The sequence below is a fragment of the Mobula hypostoma genome, chromosome 23 (genome assembly GCF_963921235.1).
Source record: "Mobula hypostoma chromosome 23, sMobHyp1.1, whole genome shotgun sequence".
In the NCBI taxonomy this organism is placed as follows: Eukaryota; Metazoa; Chordata; class Chondrichthyes; order Myliobatiformes; family Myliobatidae; genus Mobula; species Mobula hypostoma.
In genome coordinates this window covers 56,191,906-56,210,780 of record NC_086119.1, presented here as the reverse complement: position 1 = coordinate 56,210,780, position 18,875 = coordinate 56,191,906, and the positions used below count along the sequence as shown (strand labels likewise).

Below are 18,875 nucleotides of genomic sequence, written 5' to 3'. Positions count from 1 at the left end.
TTCCACAGATTCGCTATTCTCTGGCTGAAGAATTTCTTCTTCTTCTCCATTCTAAGAGGATGCCCCTCTATTCTGAGGCTGTGTCCTCTGATCTTAGACCATAGGAAACATCCTCATCACGTCCATTCTATCATGGCCTTTCAGCATTCAATAAGTATCAAAATGGTTACCCCTCATTCTTCTGAATTCCAGTGAATATATGTCCAGAGCCATCAAATGCTGTTCATTATGACAAGCCGTTTAATCCTGGAAACATTCTTGTGAACCTCCTTTGAACCCTCTCCAGTTTCAGCACATCCTTTCTAAGATAAGGGGCATAAAACTGCTCACAATACTCTAATTGAGACCTAACCAGTGCTTTATAAAACCTTAACATTATATCCTTGCTTTTATATTCTAGACCTCTTGAAATGAATACTAATATCACATTTGTCTTCCTCACTACAGGCTCAACCTGTATAATAACCTTTAGGGAATCTTGCACAAGGATTCTCAAATCCCTTTGCGTCTCCTATTTTCTCTTCATTTAGAAAATAGTCAACTCTTTCATTTCTTCTACCAAAATGCATGACCGTACACTTCCCGACACTGTATTCCATCTGCCACTTCTTAGCCCATTCTCCAAATCTGTCTTTAGTTCTTCCTTAGCCTATTTCTTCAAAACTACCTGCAGCTTCGCCTATCTTCGTATCATCTGCAAAGACTGCAGCAAAGCCATCAATTCTATCAACCAAATCATTGACATACAGCTCAAAAAGAATCGGTCCCAACTCTGACTTTGTGGAACATGAGCAACTAACCAGAAGGCTCCCTTTATTCCCACTCTTTGCCTCCTGCCAATCAGCTACTGCATTATCCTGTAATACCATGGGCTTGTAGCAACCTTATGTTGGCCACCTTGTCAAAGGTTTCTGAAAATCTAAGTACACAACATCAACTGAATCTCCTTTGTCTATCCCACTTGTTACTTCTTCAAAGAATTCCAACAGACTTGTCAGGCAAGATTTTCCCGAGGAAACCACGTCAACTACGACCCATTTTATCATTAGATTAGATTAGGATTCTGCAGGGAGGCTCATGGAGTGAGGTCGTCTCTCTGGCTTCGCTCCATTCCCATTATCTTTCTTAACCTATGATCTCCTTGATCTAATCAACTTTAAGTACACCAGAAGATTTACTTTATCTTCCTGATTTACTGATTAATTGATTTCCTTTTGTAAACTGTAACTCTCGAGCTTAAAGAAATGAGTACGAGATCTAAAACCAAAGAGGGGAAAGACGCCGATGGGAACAGAGGAAAGAAGAAAGGTGATTCCAAACAAACTGAATTAACTTACGAAGTTATGATGAAGTGTTTGGAGGAAATGTTTGAGCAGCATCGGATAAAATTATCTGAAAGTTTAACTGCTCAATTTGAACAACATCGCCAAAGCCTCAATGAAGATTTAAAATCAATCACAGATTCTTTGAAATCCCTGAATTCTGATGTTCAAAAACACGATGCTAAAATTTCTGAACTGGATACTAAATCTCAGAAGACGGACACAAAAGTTGAGATCTTAGAGAAGAATCTAGCTTCGACTACTAAACAACTCCAACACCTTAAATCAAAAGTTATTGATCTTGAGAATCGATCGAGAAGACAAAACTTACGTTTCATTGGCTTACCCGAGGATGTTGAGGTTGGAGACCCTGCAATATTCTTTGCTCAACTTTTAAAGGATTCGTTCAGTTCAGTTTTCCCCAACGATCCTCCATTACTCGACCGCGCCCATCGTATACCGTGGATAAAGTCGGCATCGGCTGTTTCCAAACCCAGACCAGTTATTCTTCGTTTCCATTATGTCAATGTTAAAGAACAACTTCTCCAGACTGCTCGTCGACAAGGGATGATCAAGTATCGCCAGCATTCCTTCAGGATAGTTCAAGATTATAGTCCTGAAGTGATGAAGGAACGACTGACTTTTAAACATCTAATGTCGGAATGCTATCAAAAAAATCTCAAACCGGCACTATTGTATCCTGCACGTCTCAGAATCTCTCTTCCCGATGGAAATCGTTGTGTCTTCCATTCTCGAAAGCTCGAAGCTCGAAGCTTTCTGAATGATAATTTCCCATCTGATACAGACACCCTCTCTTAGTTTGTGTCTGGTGCTCCCAGCACCAATTTTTTTTCCTCTCTGGTGTTTTTTTTTTAAATAAACCTTTTACCACCGTGCGATGAAGGTTTTTTATATGTTCAAGATTTTTGTTCTTTGTTTATTACTATAGTTGTTATTCTATAACTTATATAGAATACTTATCTCTTGTGAATAACATCATTTTCCTTTAGTTAACCTTTTTTTAACTTTTCCTTTTTCGTCATTATTGATGATTTGATCCGACGATCATTTTTAGTTATACGTTTCCTATTTTTGGTTTCTGCATAATTAAAATGGCAACTTGTCTTTCTTTTTGTATAACCTCCTTTGTTTTTTTTTCGGGACGCCATGTTCTTATGCTTCTTCTTCCCATAATCCTTTTTTCTCTTTTTGGGAGCAATTTTTTATTTACTCGTTTATAATCAACTAATTATACGTATTGACATTAAGTTTTTTTTTCATATATTTTAGTAATTTTACTATGTAGACTAATTTACTATACTGCTTATTTTTTACATCTATTAGTCTCCGGGAAGTCACCTATTTAACATATATTTTTGGAGTTGCCCCCTGTAGAAATGGGGTTAGAGTTAGCTTTAGTTAGAGCTTTCTTCAGCCTTCTTTGGCTTACTTCGGGGCTCTTCGGGTTGGGGGGTGGGGTAGTCTTTTTCTTTTCTAATTTTTTCTATTGGGCTGATTCAGAACTACAAAGATGTCCGCAGTGTCGAGATTTCCGGTTCCTCTCTAGTCATGTATTCCTCTTCCGATTTCATAAGCTCACATTATGGTTAACCCCTTACTTACCAAAGGGTTAATTTTCAATTATGGCTCATACTATTAATTTTGTCTCGTGGAATACAAATGGTTTAAACCATCCAATAAAACGGAAAAAGATTTTCAAAGTGTTCCAAAGACTGAATGCTCATATTATTTTTGCACAAGAGACTCATGTAAGGAAAGAGGACAATCAACGCTTCTTTAAGTTTTGGAAGGATCAACAATACCATTCAAATACTCAAGCCAAAATTAAAGGCGTTTCAATTTTTATTGATCCTTCAATTACATTTATTCATCAAGACATTATTTCAGATCCTAATGGCAGATTTCTGTTAATTACTGGGGTACTTTAAAAAAAAAGGTTGCTATGATTAATGTTTACGCTCCGAATGTGGATTATCCTGAATTTTAAACACTTATTCACTTCCTTTCCAAACTTAAATGAGTATATGTTGATAATGGGCGGTGACTTTATGTTTGAATCCCATGTTGGACATATCCATAGGTAGCCCGGCTTTACCAAATAAGTCGGCTACTATTATTAACTCTTTTATGTTGGATTCTGGGATTTCAGAAATTTGGAGATTTCTACATCCAAATGATAGGAATTCTCCTTTTTTTCACATGTTCATCTTTCTTTTTCCCGAATTGATTATTTCTTGATTGACTCTCGTTTGATTCCATATGTAGTTGATTGTAATTATGACAGTATTGTTATTTCAGATCATGCTCCAATGAAACTTTCCATCAAGTTAATGGACACCTCTTGTACTAGCAGACAATGGCGATTTAACCCTATTTTGCTTCAAGATCTGGATTTTGTCAAATTTATAAAGGAGCAGATTGATTTCTTCTTTTCAACTAATACTAAGGAAGAAGTTTCCAATGGAACTGTTTGGGACGCCTTTAAAGCTTATATCCGGGGTCAGATTATTTCCTATTCAGCTGGTTTGAAAAGACGTGTTAATAATGAAATATTTCTGTTGGTTGATAAAATTAAAGAAGTTGATAAAAAATATGCTATTTCTCCCAGTAAGGAGCTGTACAAACACAGAGTTGAACTCCAATTGGAACATAGCTTATTATTAACATTCTCGATCGAAAATCAATTAATGAGAACTAGAAGTGATTTTTATATTCATAGTGATAAATCGGGTAAATTACTGGCTAACCAATTGAAATTTGATTCGGTTAAACATCAAATTACTAAGATTCGCAAACAGGATGATACTTTCACAGTTGATCATGCTGGGATAAACCAAACCTTTCAAGAATTTTATACTTCTTTATATCACTCTGATTTTCCTCATGATTCTAATTTCATGCATGATTTTTTAAGTAAATTGAGTTTTCCGAAACTATCACCTGAAGATTGCTTATCATTAGAAACTTCCATTTCAGAGGAAGAAATAATAACTGCAATCTCATCATTGAATTCCGGTAAAGCACCCGGTCCGGATGGGTTTACAGTGGAATTTTTTTTTAATTTTTTCCTCCATTCTTTCTTCTAAGTTGTCCAGAATATTCAAGGAAGCAATCAGTTTAAGTAAATTACCACAATCGTTTTATGAAGCCTCTATTTCCTTAATTCTTAAAAAGAATAAAGATCCTACTGATTGTGCATCATACAGACTGATATCTCTTCTGAATGTAGACTCTAAAATTTTTTCAAAAATTCTAGCAACTAGGTTGGAGAAGGTGTTACCTCAAATTATTTCCATGGATCAAACCAGATTTATTAAAAATCGCTATTCATCCTTTAATATTAGGAGGTTAATGAATATTGTTTATACCCCCTCACTTACTACCCTGGAATGTATTATCTCATTAGATGCTGAGAAAGCCTTTGACAGAGTTGAATGGCCTTATTTATTTAATGTTCTTGAGAAATTTAATTTTAATTTGACATTTATATCTTGGATTAAATTGTTATATTACTCCCCGGTAGCCTCGGTTTGTACAAATAATTATAGATCTCCTTTTTTTCGTCTTTTTCGTGGTACTAGGCAAGGTTGCCCTCTTAGTCCTTTACTATTTAATATTGCTCTTGAACCTTTAGCAATTGCTATTCATGACTTGCCAAATATTTTTGGTATTACCCGTGGAAACGAAGTACATAAATTATTATATGCAGATGATTTGTTGTTATACATCTCTAACCCGGAGAAGTCAATTCCTGCTATTCTAGGGTTACAAATTGAATCTTAATAAGAGTGAATTATTCCCTTTAAATAAGCAAGTACCCATTTATGGACATTTACCATTTAAATTGGTTACTGATTCATTTATATATTTAGGGATAACAATTACAAAAAAATATAAAGATTTATTTAAAGCTAATTTTTTTACCTTTAATTGATCAGATTAAACTTTTATTTACTAAATGGTCACCAATCTCTTTGTCTTTGATTGGTCGGATTAATGCTATTAAGATGATCATTTTGCCCAAATTTTTGTATATCTTTTAATCGGTTCCAATTTTTATCCCAAAATCTTTTTTTGATAACGTAGATTCAAAAATTTCCTCATATATTTGGCAGAACAAAAGTCCTAGGTTAGGTAAAAGGTATCTACAGAAATCTAAAAAGGAGGGGGGGCTCGCCCTCCCGAATTTTAGATTCTATAACTGGGCAATTAATATTCGATATTTAAAATTTCGGTTACGAGATCTGGACGTATCTTTAAACCCTCATTGGGTAAATCTTGAATCTAATTCATTACAAGAGTTTTCCTTGGGTTCGGTTTTAGGAACTTTACTTCCTTTTACTTCTTTTAAATCATATAAACAAATGAACAACCCAATAGTTAAGCATACTTTACGTATATGGTTTCAATTCCGAAGATTTTTTGGGTTTAATCAATTTATTCTAGCAAGTCCCATTATATCAAATTTTCTTTTTCAACCTTCCACGATGGATCAAGCTTACTTTGATTGGAAAACCAAAGGTATAATATCTTTTCGCGATTTATTTTTGGATAATTGTTTTATGTCTTTTGATCAACTCTCTAATAAATATAACTTACCCAGATCTCACTTTTTTAGATATCTACAGATTAGAAACTTTTTAATTACTGTCTCCCCTAATTTTCCACACCCATATCCAATGGACACTTTGGAAAAATTTTTAGATTTAAATCTCTCTCAGAAAAGTGTAGTAGCAACTATATATAATATAATTTTGAATTTATGTCCTGATGCTTCTAATAAAATTAAAGCTGACTGGGAAAGAGAACTTGAGATTAATATACCGACTGAAAAATGGGAAAAAATTCTTCAGTTGGTGAATTCATCCTCTGTATGTGCTAAGCATAGGTTGATACAGTTTAAAGTAGTGCACAGGGCCCATATGTCCAAAGATAAACTATCTCATTATTACTCTTATATTAATCCAATATGTGACAGATGTCATTCCGAGATAGCTTCTCTAACCCACATGTTTTGGTCATGACCCTTGTTGGAGAAATATTGGAAAGATATTTTTGATATTATTTCAACAGTCCTAAATATAGACTTATAACCTCATCCAATTACTGCTATCTTTGGACTACCAACGATAGGCTTAAATAATTTAACCTCTTCATCACGAGGGATGATTGCATTTCTTACTTTAATGGTTAGAAGGTCCATTTTGTTGAATTGGGAAGAGATTAACCCTCCTAATGTAGTTCACTGGTTTTCACAAACTATGGTGTGTTTGAATTTGGAGAAAATTAGAAGTGCAGTTTATAACCCTTCCATTAAGTTTGAAAAAACTTGGAGGCCATTCATTCAGCATTTTCATTTGATGTAATTTGATCATTTCCTTTCTTTCTTTCTTTTCTTTTCTTTTTAAATCTTTTTATTGAGTAAGTATACAAAAAAGGTAAGCCATATAAACATTAATACAATGTTAAAGTATAATAAAATTCCAAAAGATAACAATACCAAAAAGAAAATACTACAAACAATGTAATTTAAGCATAAGAAACCAAGATAACATAATAGTATACTAGATTTTATATATATCAATGGAAAAAAAGAAAAAAAAAACCCCAAAAAAAAACCCACCGTGCAACTAACTAAAAGCAAAGCAAAGCAATGGGCTAACTTGAAACCAAACAGAGTTAAACTTAAAATCACGTCCTCAATCCCGACCTCCATTAAAACAGTGAAGAGAAAACAAGAAGGGTAAATATTACATTAAATGAAAATATCGAATAAAAGGTCCCCAAATCTGTTCAAATTTAAATGAAGAATCATAAAGGTTACTTCTAATTTTCTCCAGATTCAAACATAAAATCGTCTGAGAAAACCAAAAAAAGGTAGTTGGAGCATTAAGCTCTTTCCAATGTTGTAAAATACATCTTTTCGCCATTAAAGTAAGAAATGCAATCATTCTACGGGCTGAAGGGGAAAGATTACTAGAAATTTTAGGTAGTCCAAAGATAGCAGTAATAGGGTGAGGAGAGATATCTATATTTAATACCTTAGAAATAATATTGAAAATATCTCTCCAAAAAGTTTCCAAAGTAGGGCAAGACCAAAACATATGAGTTAAAGAGGCTATCTGCCCCGAACATCTATCACAGAAAGGATTAATATGCGAGTAAAAACGCGCTAACTTATCTTTGGACATATGTGCTCTATGAACCACTTTAAATTGAATTAGGGAATGTTTAGCACAAATAGAGGAAGTATTAACTAATTGTAAAATCTGCCCCCAATCATCCACAGAAATGGTAAGCCCCAATTCCTGTTCCCAATCTACCCTAATCTTATCAAATGGAGCTTTCCTAAGTTTCATAATAATATTATAAATCATAGCCGATGCACCTTTCTGACATGGATTAAGGTTAATTATCGAATCTAAAATATATATAGGAGGAAGCATTGGAAAGGAAGTAAGTATAGTACTTAGGAAATTTCTAACTTGTAAATATCTAAAAAAATGTATTCTTGATAAGTTATATTTGTTAGATAATTGTTCAAAAGACATAAGGGAACCATCTAAAAATAAATCCAAAAACCGTAAAATACCCTTAGTCTTCCAAGTTTGAAAAGCGCGATCCGTAAAAGAGGGAGGAAAAAATATGTTACCTAAAATAGGAATCGCTAACCCGAATTGATTAAGATCAAAAAATTTTCTGAATTGAAACCAAATGCGCAAAGCATATTTAACTATCGGGTTAGAGACCTGCTTAAGACGTTTCGAATCAAAAGGAAGAGAGGAACCTAAAATAGAACCAAGTGTATAACCCTGAACAGATTGTAATTCCAATGCTACCCATTTAGGAATAAATAGTATGTCCCGATCAAGTAACCAAAATTTCATATGTCGAATATTAATAGCCCAATAATAAAATCTAAAGTTAGGTAATGCTAAACCTCCATCTCTCTTAGCTTTCTGTAAATGTATTTTACCCAGTCTCGGATTCTTGTTCTGCCAAATAAATGAAGAAATTTTAGAGTCAACTTTATCAAAAAAAGATTTAGGAACGAAAATTGGTAATGCCTGAAACACATATAAAAATTTTGGCAAAAAAAACATCTTAACTGCATTAATACGACCAATCAAAGTTAAATATAAGGGAAACCATTTAGATGAAAGTTGAGTAATATGGTCTATTAATGGTAAAAAGTTAGTCTTAAATAAATCTTTATGTTTACAAGTAATTTTAATCCCAAGATATGAAAAGTAATTATTAATCAATTTAAATGGAAATTTATAATATAAGGGAAGATGTTTATTAATCGGAAAAAGTTCACTCTTACTAAGATTTAATTTATAACCTGAGAAAAGACCAAATTGTGCTAATAACTCTAAAACAGCAGGAATGGATCTCTCAGGATTAGAAATATATAAAAGTAAATCATCAGCATAGAGTGATAATTTATGGGACTTTAATCCCCGAGTTATCCCAGTAATATTTAAAGATTCTCGAATAGCAATTGCAAGAGGTTCTAATGCAATATCAAATAATAGGGGACTAAGAGGACAGCCTTGTCGAGTACCACGAAAGAGAGGAAAAAAAGGTGAGTTTAAGGAGTTAGTACGAACCGAGGCTACAGGGGAGTAATATAACAGTTTAATCCAGGATATAAATTTCAAGCTAAAATTAAACATTTCAAGCACCTTAAATAAATAAGGCCATTCTACTCTATCAAAAGCTTTCTCGGCATCTAAAGAAATAACACACTCAGGAACATTTTGTGAGGGAGTATAAACGATATTTAACAATGTACGAATATTATAAAAAGAGTAACGACCTTTAATAAAACCCGTTTGGTCTTCCGAAATAATAGAAGGAAGTACTTTTTCTAGTCTATTTGCTAATAACTTAGAAAAAACTTTAGAATCAACATTTAATAAAGATATTGGTCTATAAGATGCACATTGAGCAGGGTCTTTATCCTTCTTTAGTATTAAAGAAATTGATGCTCTATTAAAAGATTCCGGAAGTTTACCAAGTTTCAAAGAAGCCTCAAAAACCTTATAGAGCCAAGGAATCAATAAAGAAGCAAAACATTTATAAAATTCAACGGTAAACCCATCAGGGCCAGGAGCTTTCCCCAGATTCATAGAAAAAATAACATTCTTAATCTCATCCATTGTAATGGAAGTATCTAATAAAGAAGACATATCCTGTGAAATCAGAGGGAAGTCTAACTTATCTAAAAAATCATTCATATATTTAGAATCTCGAGGAGACTCTGATTGGTATAAAGAAGAATAAAAATCACAAAAGGTTTGATTAATCCCCACATGATCCAATATCAATCGATCATTTTGGTTATAAATCTGATTGATTTGAGATTTAACATAATTAGATTTCAATTGATTAGCCAGCAGCTTGCCAATTTTATCACTGTGAACATAAAAATCACTTCTTGTTTTCTTTAATTGGTTTACAATCGAGGACGAGAGTAGTAAACTGTGTTCCATTTGAAGTTCAGTTCTTTGTTTGTATAGCTCCTCAGAAGGAGCCATAACATATTTCTTATCAATTTCTTTAATCTTGTCCACAATTACCATCTCCTCCTGCTTCTGTTTCTTCCTCAAAGCAACGGAATACGAAATAATCTGACCCCGAATATAGGCTTTAAAAGTGTCCCAAAGAGTGTTAACCGAAATATCTTCTGTATGGTTAATTGTAAAAAAAAGCTCAATCTGTTCATTCATAAAATTAACAAAGTCCGAGTCCTGAAGCAACAGCGAATTAAAACGCCATTGTCTATTGTTTGGTATATTGGCCATAATTTTAATAGAAAGCTTAAGTGGAGCATGATCCGAAATGGTTATAGAATCATAATCACATTTAATCACTGAAGAAATGAGACGAGAATCAATGAAAAAATAATCAATTCTTGAATAGGAATGATGAACATGTGAAAAGAAGGAAAAATCTTTTTCCTGAGGATGCAGAAAACGCCAAATGTCCGTCGACCCAGAATCAGAAAGGAAAAAATTAATCAAATTTGCAGATTTATTAGGTAAAGTCCGTAAAGGAGCCGAACGGTCCAAAGCTGGAGATAAACAGGTATTAAGATCTCCGCCCCAAATCAATGAAAACTCGTTCAAATTCGGAAACTGATCAAACAATGATTTATAAAATTCCGGACAATCCATATTAGGAGCATAAACATTAACCAAAACTACTTTTTTATTAAATAATAAACCACTAACCAATAAAAATCTACCATTCGGATCAGAGATAATATCCTGTTGTATAAAAGTAACTGAGGAGTCTATAAAGATAGAGACGCCTCGAATCTTAGCATTGGAGTTCGAATGAAATTGTTGTCCCTTCCAAAATTTGAAAAAACGTAGTCTGTCCCCCCTCCGTACATGGGTCTCTTGTAAAAATAAAATTTGTGCTTTAAGTCTCCGGAACACTTTAAAAACTTTTTTCCTTTTAATAGGATGATTAAGACCATTAGTATTCCAGGAGACAAAATTAATAATAGACTCCATAAATCCTAAAGTCAACCCATAACAAGGAGGATTGACAATAGGCGCGACCCACAGACCCGGAGAGGAAACAGAACATACAAAAGATACCGGGGAAAAGGACGTAACCAATACTTCAATAATGTATATAGCCCAAAGAGAAACAAACTAAAACGTGAAGCCCCTCCCACCGCCCCCCACCCCAGGACCCCAAGGCGAAATCTAAAGCAGACCCGCCAGAAAGAAGCAAGCGCTAAAACTACCCCCATGACTTCCGGTATACGCTCCCTAAAAAAAAGGTATAAATATGAAAAGGATCAGCTAATTGTAAAACAGTAAAAAATAAGTAAAAAAAAGTTAACTCAATTAAAATACACACAGAACAGAACAAAAGCCGGAAAGTATATATTAAAAAAAACCACAATAAACCTCAAACTCATGAATAGACACAGCAACAAAAAAAATAGGATTATTAACATAAAATGATTATAAAAAGCAAAACAGAATAAAATTTAAAAAAAACTACAAAATTTAAGGCCGCACAGGAAATACGTAAGATGACAAAAGGGAAGTAACCACCCAGAATCCCCTGGGAAAAGAAAGAAATGACGCAGTTAAAAAGAAAGTTTAGCAGCCATATTAAGAAATCGAAAGTAAACTTTTCTGCCCAAATAGGGCACAGAAAAGTTAAAACCAACCAATTCACAGCCTCCGATCAACGGAGAAAATTAAAAAAAGGCAATTAAGATGTTGAAGATGAAAGTTGATCCAGATAACTCTGGGCATCCGATGGAGAATCAAAAAAACGAAGAGCTCCATCTAACATGCGAATCCTTAGACGTGCAGGGTACAGCAGCGCTGGTCTTAAATCCATCTTATAGAATTCCGACATCACGGATCTGTAACGGACCCGTTGGTCCCAGATTGGTTTACTGAAATCTTCCACGAATCGGAACTTAAGATCCGAAAAATCAATGAAACCTTTAGATCGAGCGAATCGAAACAGTCTCTCCTTATCTTGAAAGTAATGAAAACGTAAGATAACATGCCTAGGTCTATCTGACCTAGACGAATATGATGGGATTCTGTGAACACGATCCAGTAGCGGTGGTTGGTCAGGAAATACAGTAGGGAATGCATCTTTTAAAAGTTGAGAGAAATATTTCATAGGGTTGTTAGCTTCCACGGCTTCCCTGACGCCAATCATTCGTAAATTCTGCCGTCGCATTCTAGATTCCAAGTCAGAGTTTTTAAAAGTCAAAAAGTCAAGTTTCTTCTTCATTACATTAATTGTTTCTTCGACTTTCCCCATCTTAAGCTCACTTTGTTGCGCGGATTTTTGAAGACCAGATATAGCCGACTGATGTTCCGCAATACATGTTTGCATCTTATCAATTAAATCGGCAATTTTCTGGAACTTAGTTGAGATTTCCATATGAATCAGGTCTTTAACAAAGCCCATAATTTCTGTACGAATCATCTCCCTAACAGAGGTTGAAATTTCCCTCTGAATTAACTCCGATATAGCTTCCAAAGTCACCGGTGATTCAGTCGGAGGGAGATCCGTAGCTTTCGGTTTAACCGGAGGTTTACCATCCTTGCCGTCTTTCCCGTTCTTAGACATAGCAGATCTAAGTTCCATCCAATTGTCAGAGAATTCAGTTTAATTCAAAGTATTGTAAAAATTGATGCCTTAATAGTTAATTAAAGTATAGCTGACCATAGAGAGAAAAAACTCAGAGGTAATGGAGCGAGTCAAGAACGCGACTTCACTCCATGAGCGCTACCGGAAGTCTCTCGTAATTTGATCATTTCCAAACTTGTTTTATCTCTCTGTACTGTTGTTGGAGGGGAATGGAGTCGTCGACACTAAGGTTTTCTTCTTTTCCATTTTTAAGTTGTTAGTTTTGCCCAAGTCTTTTAGTTTAGTTGATTAATTCTGTTTTTCTTTGGGGATGGGGTTTGTTTTTTTTTTGTTTTGTTTTTTTCCTTTTTCATGATTTTTTTTCCAGTTTTTTTTTGCTTTGTATTATCTGTGGTTAGTTCTACATGATTGGGAGCTTTGTTAATTTACGCTATTTGGTTTTGCAATTACTTTTTAAGTGTAACAATATATCTCCTACTATTTGTATTATTGCTATGTTTTGTTTCTATATTTTGAAATTAATAAAAAGATTGAAAAAGAAAGAAAGATTAGATTCAACTTTATTGTCATTGTGCCCAGTACAGATACAAAGCCAATGAAATGCAGTTAGCATCTAACCAGAAATGCAAAGAATAGTGTTATTTACAAAATAACTGGGAATAAAACAGCACACAAATATAAAAGTACTGAGACAGTACAATATAGGTGCAATACTGCTTAGAAGCTGTGATGTGAGGTTCAGCAGTATCACAACCTCAGGGAAGAAGCTCTTCCTGTGCCTGCTGGTGCAGCAGCCGAGGCTCCCGTAGTGCCTATCGGATGGGAGGAGAGTGAAAAGTCCATGGTTAGGGTGAGATGCATCCCTGATAATGCTTTTCACCCTGCCCAGGCGAAAATAATTCTGTAATTATTTTCTTCAGTTCTGCTGGGAACGTTTCGGCAGCTTCAGTATCAGCCGAAGCACTCTCTCCAGTAAACGTTAAAACTATGAAGCTGCCCTCGCCTCAGAAACTGATCAAACCACCCATGACTATCTTTAAATTCCACTTTCATAGCACTTTCATCACCATCATCCAGTGCTTTCTGTTTCAGCTTATTAAAAAGATTGACTGATTTCTCCTTAAGTGTAAGATAACTTAACGGAGCACCACGCTTTGTGCACCCATCAATCCACTCAAGCAAGAGACTTTTCATTTTATCCATTACTGGATGCCAAATAAAAGAGACCACTTTGCTACCAGCAGAACCAATAGTAACATCGGCAGCTTTCAGGATTCTTTCTCTCTGCGTGTAAATAGTGGAAATGGTGGACACAGGCAAGTTCAACGCACACACAATGTCCATATTTCGTTCACCATGATCAAAATGCTTAATTACGTCCAGTTTTACACTAAGCACAACACCCTTACGAGCTCTCTTAGGCTTTTCCAATACCCTAGGACACATCTTGCTAAAGGATGCACAAAATAAATCCAGATAAAGCACAGATGCTCACAGACACGTGTTTAAGCTATGGCAGCTTGATGCTGAGTGTAGTTCCCGGGGGAGAGGCTTGGCGGCGCTGTTCAGGGCCTGCGCTGCCTTTTTTTCGTAAAAGCGAAAATCCTCTTCGGTTAGCGAAAACAGGGTACTAATGTAGGTCTTTCGAAAAAGTGAAGCAAACTTTCGTAAAGCGGGGGACACCTGTATAGCTTTTTGAGGACATTACCAGGAATGTTGTCTACATGGATTTTAGCAAGGCATTTGACAAGGTCTTGCATGGAAGGTTGATCAAGAAGATTCAGTCGCTCAGCATTCAAGATGAGGTAGTAAATTGGATTAGACATTGGTTTTGTGGGAGAAGCCAGAGTGGTAGTGGATGATTGCCTCTCTGACTGGAGGCCTGTGACTAGTCAAGTGCCACAGGGATCGGTGCTGGGTCTGTTGTTGTCATCTATATCAATAATAAGGATGATAACGTGGTTTACAGGATCAGTAAATTTGCAGATGACACCAAGATTGGGGGTGTAGTGGACAGCAAGGAAGACTATCATTACTTGCAGTAGGATCTAGACTGGCTGAAAAATGACAGATGGAATTTAATGCAGACGTGTGAGGTGTTGCACTTCAGCAGAACCAACCTGGTTAGGTCTAACACAGTGAATGGTAGGGAACTGAGGAGTGTGGAAGAACAAAGGGATCTGGGAAAACAGATCCATAATTCATTGAAAGTGGTGTCACAAGTTGACAGCATCATAAAGAAAGCTTTTAGCACACTGCCCTTCATAAATCAAAGACATTGGTGAGGCCTAATCTGGAGTACTGTGTGCAGTTTTGGTCACCTACCTACAGGAAAGATGTAAACAAGGTTTAAAGAGTATAGAGAAAACTTACAAGGATTTTGCCAGGTCTGGAGGACCTGAGTTATAAGGAAAGATTGACTGCGTTCTTTGAAACGTAGAAGCTTGAGAGGAGATTTGATGAGGAGGAGTATAGATATGGTAAAAAGCAAACAGGCTTTTTCCACTGAGGTTGGGTGGGACTACAACTAGAGGTCATGGGTTAAAGTAGAAAGGTGAAAAGCTTAAGGAGAATATGAGGGGAAACTTCTTCACTCAGAGAGTCGTGGGAGTGTGGAACGAACTGCCAAAACAAGTGGTGCACGTGAGCTTGACTTCAACGTTTTAAGAGAAGTTTGGATAGGTACACGGATGTTAGGGGTATGGCAGGCTACGGTCCTGGTGCAGGGCAATGGAAGAAGGCAGTTTAATCGCTTGGCATAGACTAGATGGGCCAAAGGGCATTATGTACTGTACTTTTCTATGACTCTTTATGCTGGCTATCTCCACTCTTTCAGTCCAGATGAAGGTTCTTTACCTGAAACACTGATTGCCCAATTCCATTCCACAGATGCTACCTGACCCACTGAGTTCCTCGAGCAGTTCTATTTTTGTTCCTTTTAAACTTGCTGGGTTTGATGGGCAGTTCAATATTCTACTGTGCATATTTTAAACAGGAGTGAATTAAAACTGTATTAAAGTATTAACAGGGCAATATCTAATAATCTGGAAAATCTGTTAGCCCAGCACCACCACCAAAGTCCCAAGATAATTATGAAGTACGAGACAACGGAGTGAACCATTGGGGCACCCTTTGAGAGAAGGGCAGTGCAGTCTGATGTGACCAGAATGAACATTAAATTTTCCTGAATGCTACTGGCATCGCTTTACTTTGGAAACTGAAGTAGAAAACCTCAGTTTATTAAAGAAGGACGACGTGTAGCAAAGCAAATATAGCTCTCATTTAACGAAGGACACTTTTGATGGCATCATTTCTGGTTTATCTGCACCCTTGTGCCTCTCTTGTCATTCTGGAGACGTGCAGCCCTTTCATGCCCCGTCTCTTCATCTCTTCTACTGTTTGTCTCTGATCCTGGAGACGTGCATGCCTCTCCTCCTCTGTCTCTTCTTCTTTCATCTTTTTCTGTCCTGACTCTTTGATCCTTGAGTTGTGCGGCCCTGGCCTCATCCGATTCTTATTCTCTCCCCCTCCTTGCTGCTTTCCAACAACGTTTGGCGTCATCTCTTGACCATAATGTCCCCCTTCCCTTTTCATGTGGCATAATTAAGCTGACCATTTTTTTTAACCCTAATGCTGGATAGAAGATATGAAGCAGTAACACCAAAGGATGCTGATTATTCTTGATGATGTGGTTGGCGCTCTCCTAAGTGGATGTGATATAATCACCGCTGTCCTTTGACTGCAGCAAAGGGTTTTATGGGTGTCTCAAAGTACGTCATTACAATAAGATTTAATTATCTCTTATTGATGGGTGGCAGTTCGATCTGTTCCAATCCTACACATGCTGATGGTGATTAGCAGAATGTCCCCTCGAAATAGAGCTGCCCTGCCCTTTTGCTCCAGTAGGTGGCGCTGCTGAGGCTGGCCGTGCACATGCATCGGGCTGTCGCGTCCCGATTTCCATGATGGCGGATCGGCTCTTGGGCGAAAGCAAGCCTGTTGATTTTAGCAAATGAGCAATTTTATACGAATAAGTGACCCTGACCTTTGCCTGCACTCTGTAAGTTAGTGCATTTTAATTTGATTTAGCCAAAAAAAGTGCCGCTGTAATGCACCGTTTGCGCTAATTGGAGGTCACAAACAGACAGACAGAGCATGAGAGTTTTAGTAGTATATAGATACGTTGAGTAAAAGAGAGTACAAAAAGAAATTAGCAGGCGATATGGAATTCAATAATTTTTTTTACATGTATGTAGATTGAAAGAAAGGTAGGACCTCACCTGCAAGATAAAGGGGAAGAATTGGCAACAATGGGAAATGGCAAGACTCTTGGCAGTGTGGAGGATCAGAGGGATCTTGGGATCTGAGTCCATAGGACACTCAAAAGCTGCTACACAGGTTGACTCTGTGGTTAAGGCAGCATACTGTGCATTGGCCTTCATTAACTGTGGGATTGAGTTTAAGAGCTGGTAATGTTGCAGCTATATAGGACCCTGGTCAGACCCCACATGGAATACTGCGCTCAATTCTGGTCACCTCACTACAGGGAGGACGTGGAAACCGTAGAAAGGGTGCAGAGGAGATTTACAAGGATGTTGCCTGGATTGGGGAGTGTGCCTTATGAGAAAAGGTTGAGTAAACTTGGCCTTTTCTCCTTGGAGCGACTGAGGATGAAAGGTGGCCTGACAGAGGTGTACAAGATAATGAGAGGCATTGATCGTGTGGATAGTCAAGAGGCTTTTTCCCAGGGCTGAAATGGCTTGCACGAGAGGGCATAGTTTTAAGGTGCTTGGAAGTAGGTACAGAAGAGATGTCGGGGTAAGTTGTTGTGTTTTTTTTTAAAACGCAGAGAGTGGTGAGTGCCTGGAATGGGCTGCCAGCAGCAGTGGTGGAGGCAGAAACAATAGACTCCTGGATGGATACATGGAGCTTAGAAAAATAGAAGGCTATGGGTAAGCCTAGGTAGTTCTCAGGTAGTTCGGCACAGCTTTGTAGGCCGAAGGGCCTGTATTGTGCTGTAGGTTTTCTGTTTCTAATTCAGTGCTGTTTGAGAGGTTAGTGGAAATATATTCATTACCAAGTGAGCAGTGAGTGAACTCTCCCCAGCAGACTACCCCAGAAGGTGGTGCTACTAACAATGTCACAAGAGTGTTCTGATGAAGAGTCTTTCACGTGAATCATTAAAACTTTCTCTTTTCTGCCTAACATGCTGTGTGCTTCCAGCATTTTCTCTGGGTTTTTTTTTCCCCTCGTTTTCATTCAATGTTACAAGACCACTGTAAATATGAGGAGCCAATGAAAAATTTTACAAAATTCTGAGCACACTGCATTCCATTCTTCCATTTAGTCCCACACCTCCGCCTCCTCACCATAACCTTTGATGCCCTGGCTACTCAGATACCTATCAATCTTTGCCTTAAATACACCCAATGACTTGGCCTCCACTGCCGCCTGTGGCAACAAATTCCACAGATTCACCACCCTTTAGTTTAAAAAAATTTCTTCACATCTCTGTTCTGAATGGGCGGTCTTCAATCCTTAAGTCATGCCCTCTCGTACTAGACTCCCTCACCATGGGAAACAACTTTGCCACATCCACTATGTCCATGCCTTTCAACATTAAACATCATCAGCAAACTTAGATACACTACACTTGGTCCCCTCTTCCAGATGGTTAATGTGCATCTTGAACAGTTGAAGGCCCAGCACTGACCCCTGCAGTACACCACTCACCACTGATTGCCAACCAGAGTAACACCCATGTACCCCAACTCTCTGCTTTCTATGAGTTAACCAAACCTCTATCCAATCATCTATCACCCCCAACTCTATGTACCCTTATCTTATATATAAGTCTTTTATGTGGCACCTAATTGAATGCTTTCTGGAAATCCAAGTAAAGAACGCCCATCTGTTCCCCTCTATCCACTGCGCTCGATATATCCTCAAAGAACTCAAATAAGCTTGTCAAACAGGACCTGCCTTTGTTGAATCCATGCTGCGTCTGCCTGATGGATCCATTTCCTTCCAGGTGCTTCGCTATTTCTTCTTTAACAATAGCTTCAAACCAGTTTCTCAACTACAAATAGTAAACTAACTGGCCTGTAGTTATCCTTCTTTTGCCTACATTCTTTTTTGAACAGTGGTGTGACATTCGCTATCCTCCAATCCGCTGGGACCTGCCTAGAATCCAGAGAATTTTGATATATCATCACCAAGGCCTCTACTATTAACTTCTGCCATTTCTTTCAGAACCACTGTACAGTGTGTCAGTGAGGCCCAAGTTCTGGACTCCTTATATAACAAGGAATATATTAGAATTGGAGGTAGCCCAAAAGAGAATTATTAGGGCTATTTCTGTGATAAGAGGGATTTCCTGTCACA

The 18,875-nt window shown here is 37.0% G+C and overlaps 1 protein-coding gene across 10 annotated transcripts in view; it reads right to left on the bottom strand.

Moving 5' to 3' along the window:
- Positions 1 to 18,875, bottom strand: part of specc1la (sperm antigen with calponin homology and coiled-coil domains 1-like a) — a 282,720-nt gene that overhangs the window by 201,998 nt on the left and 61,847 nt on the right. The window lies entirely within an intron of this gene.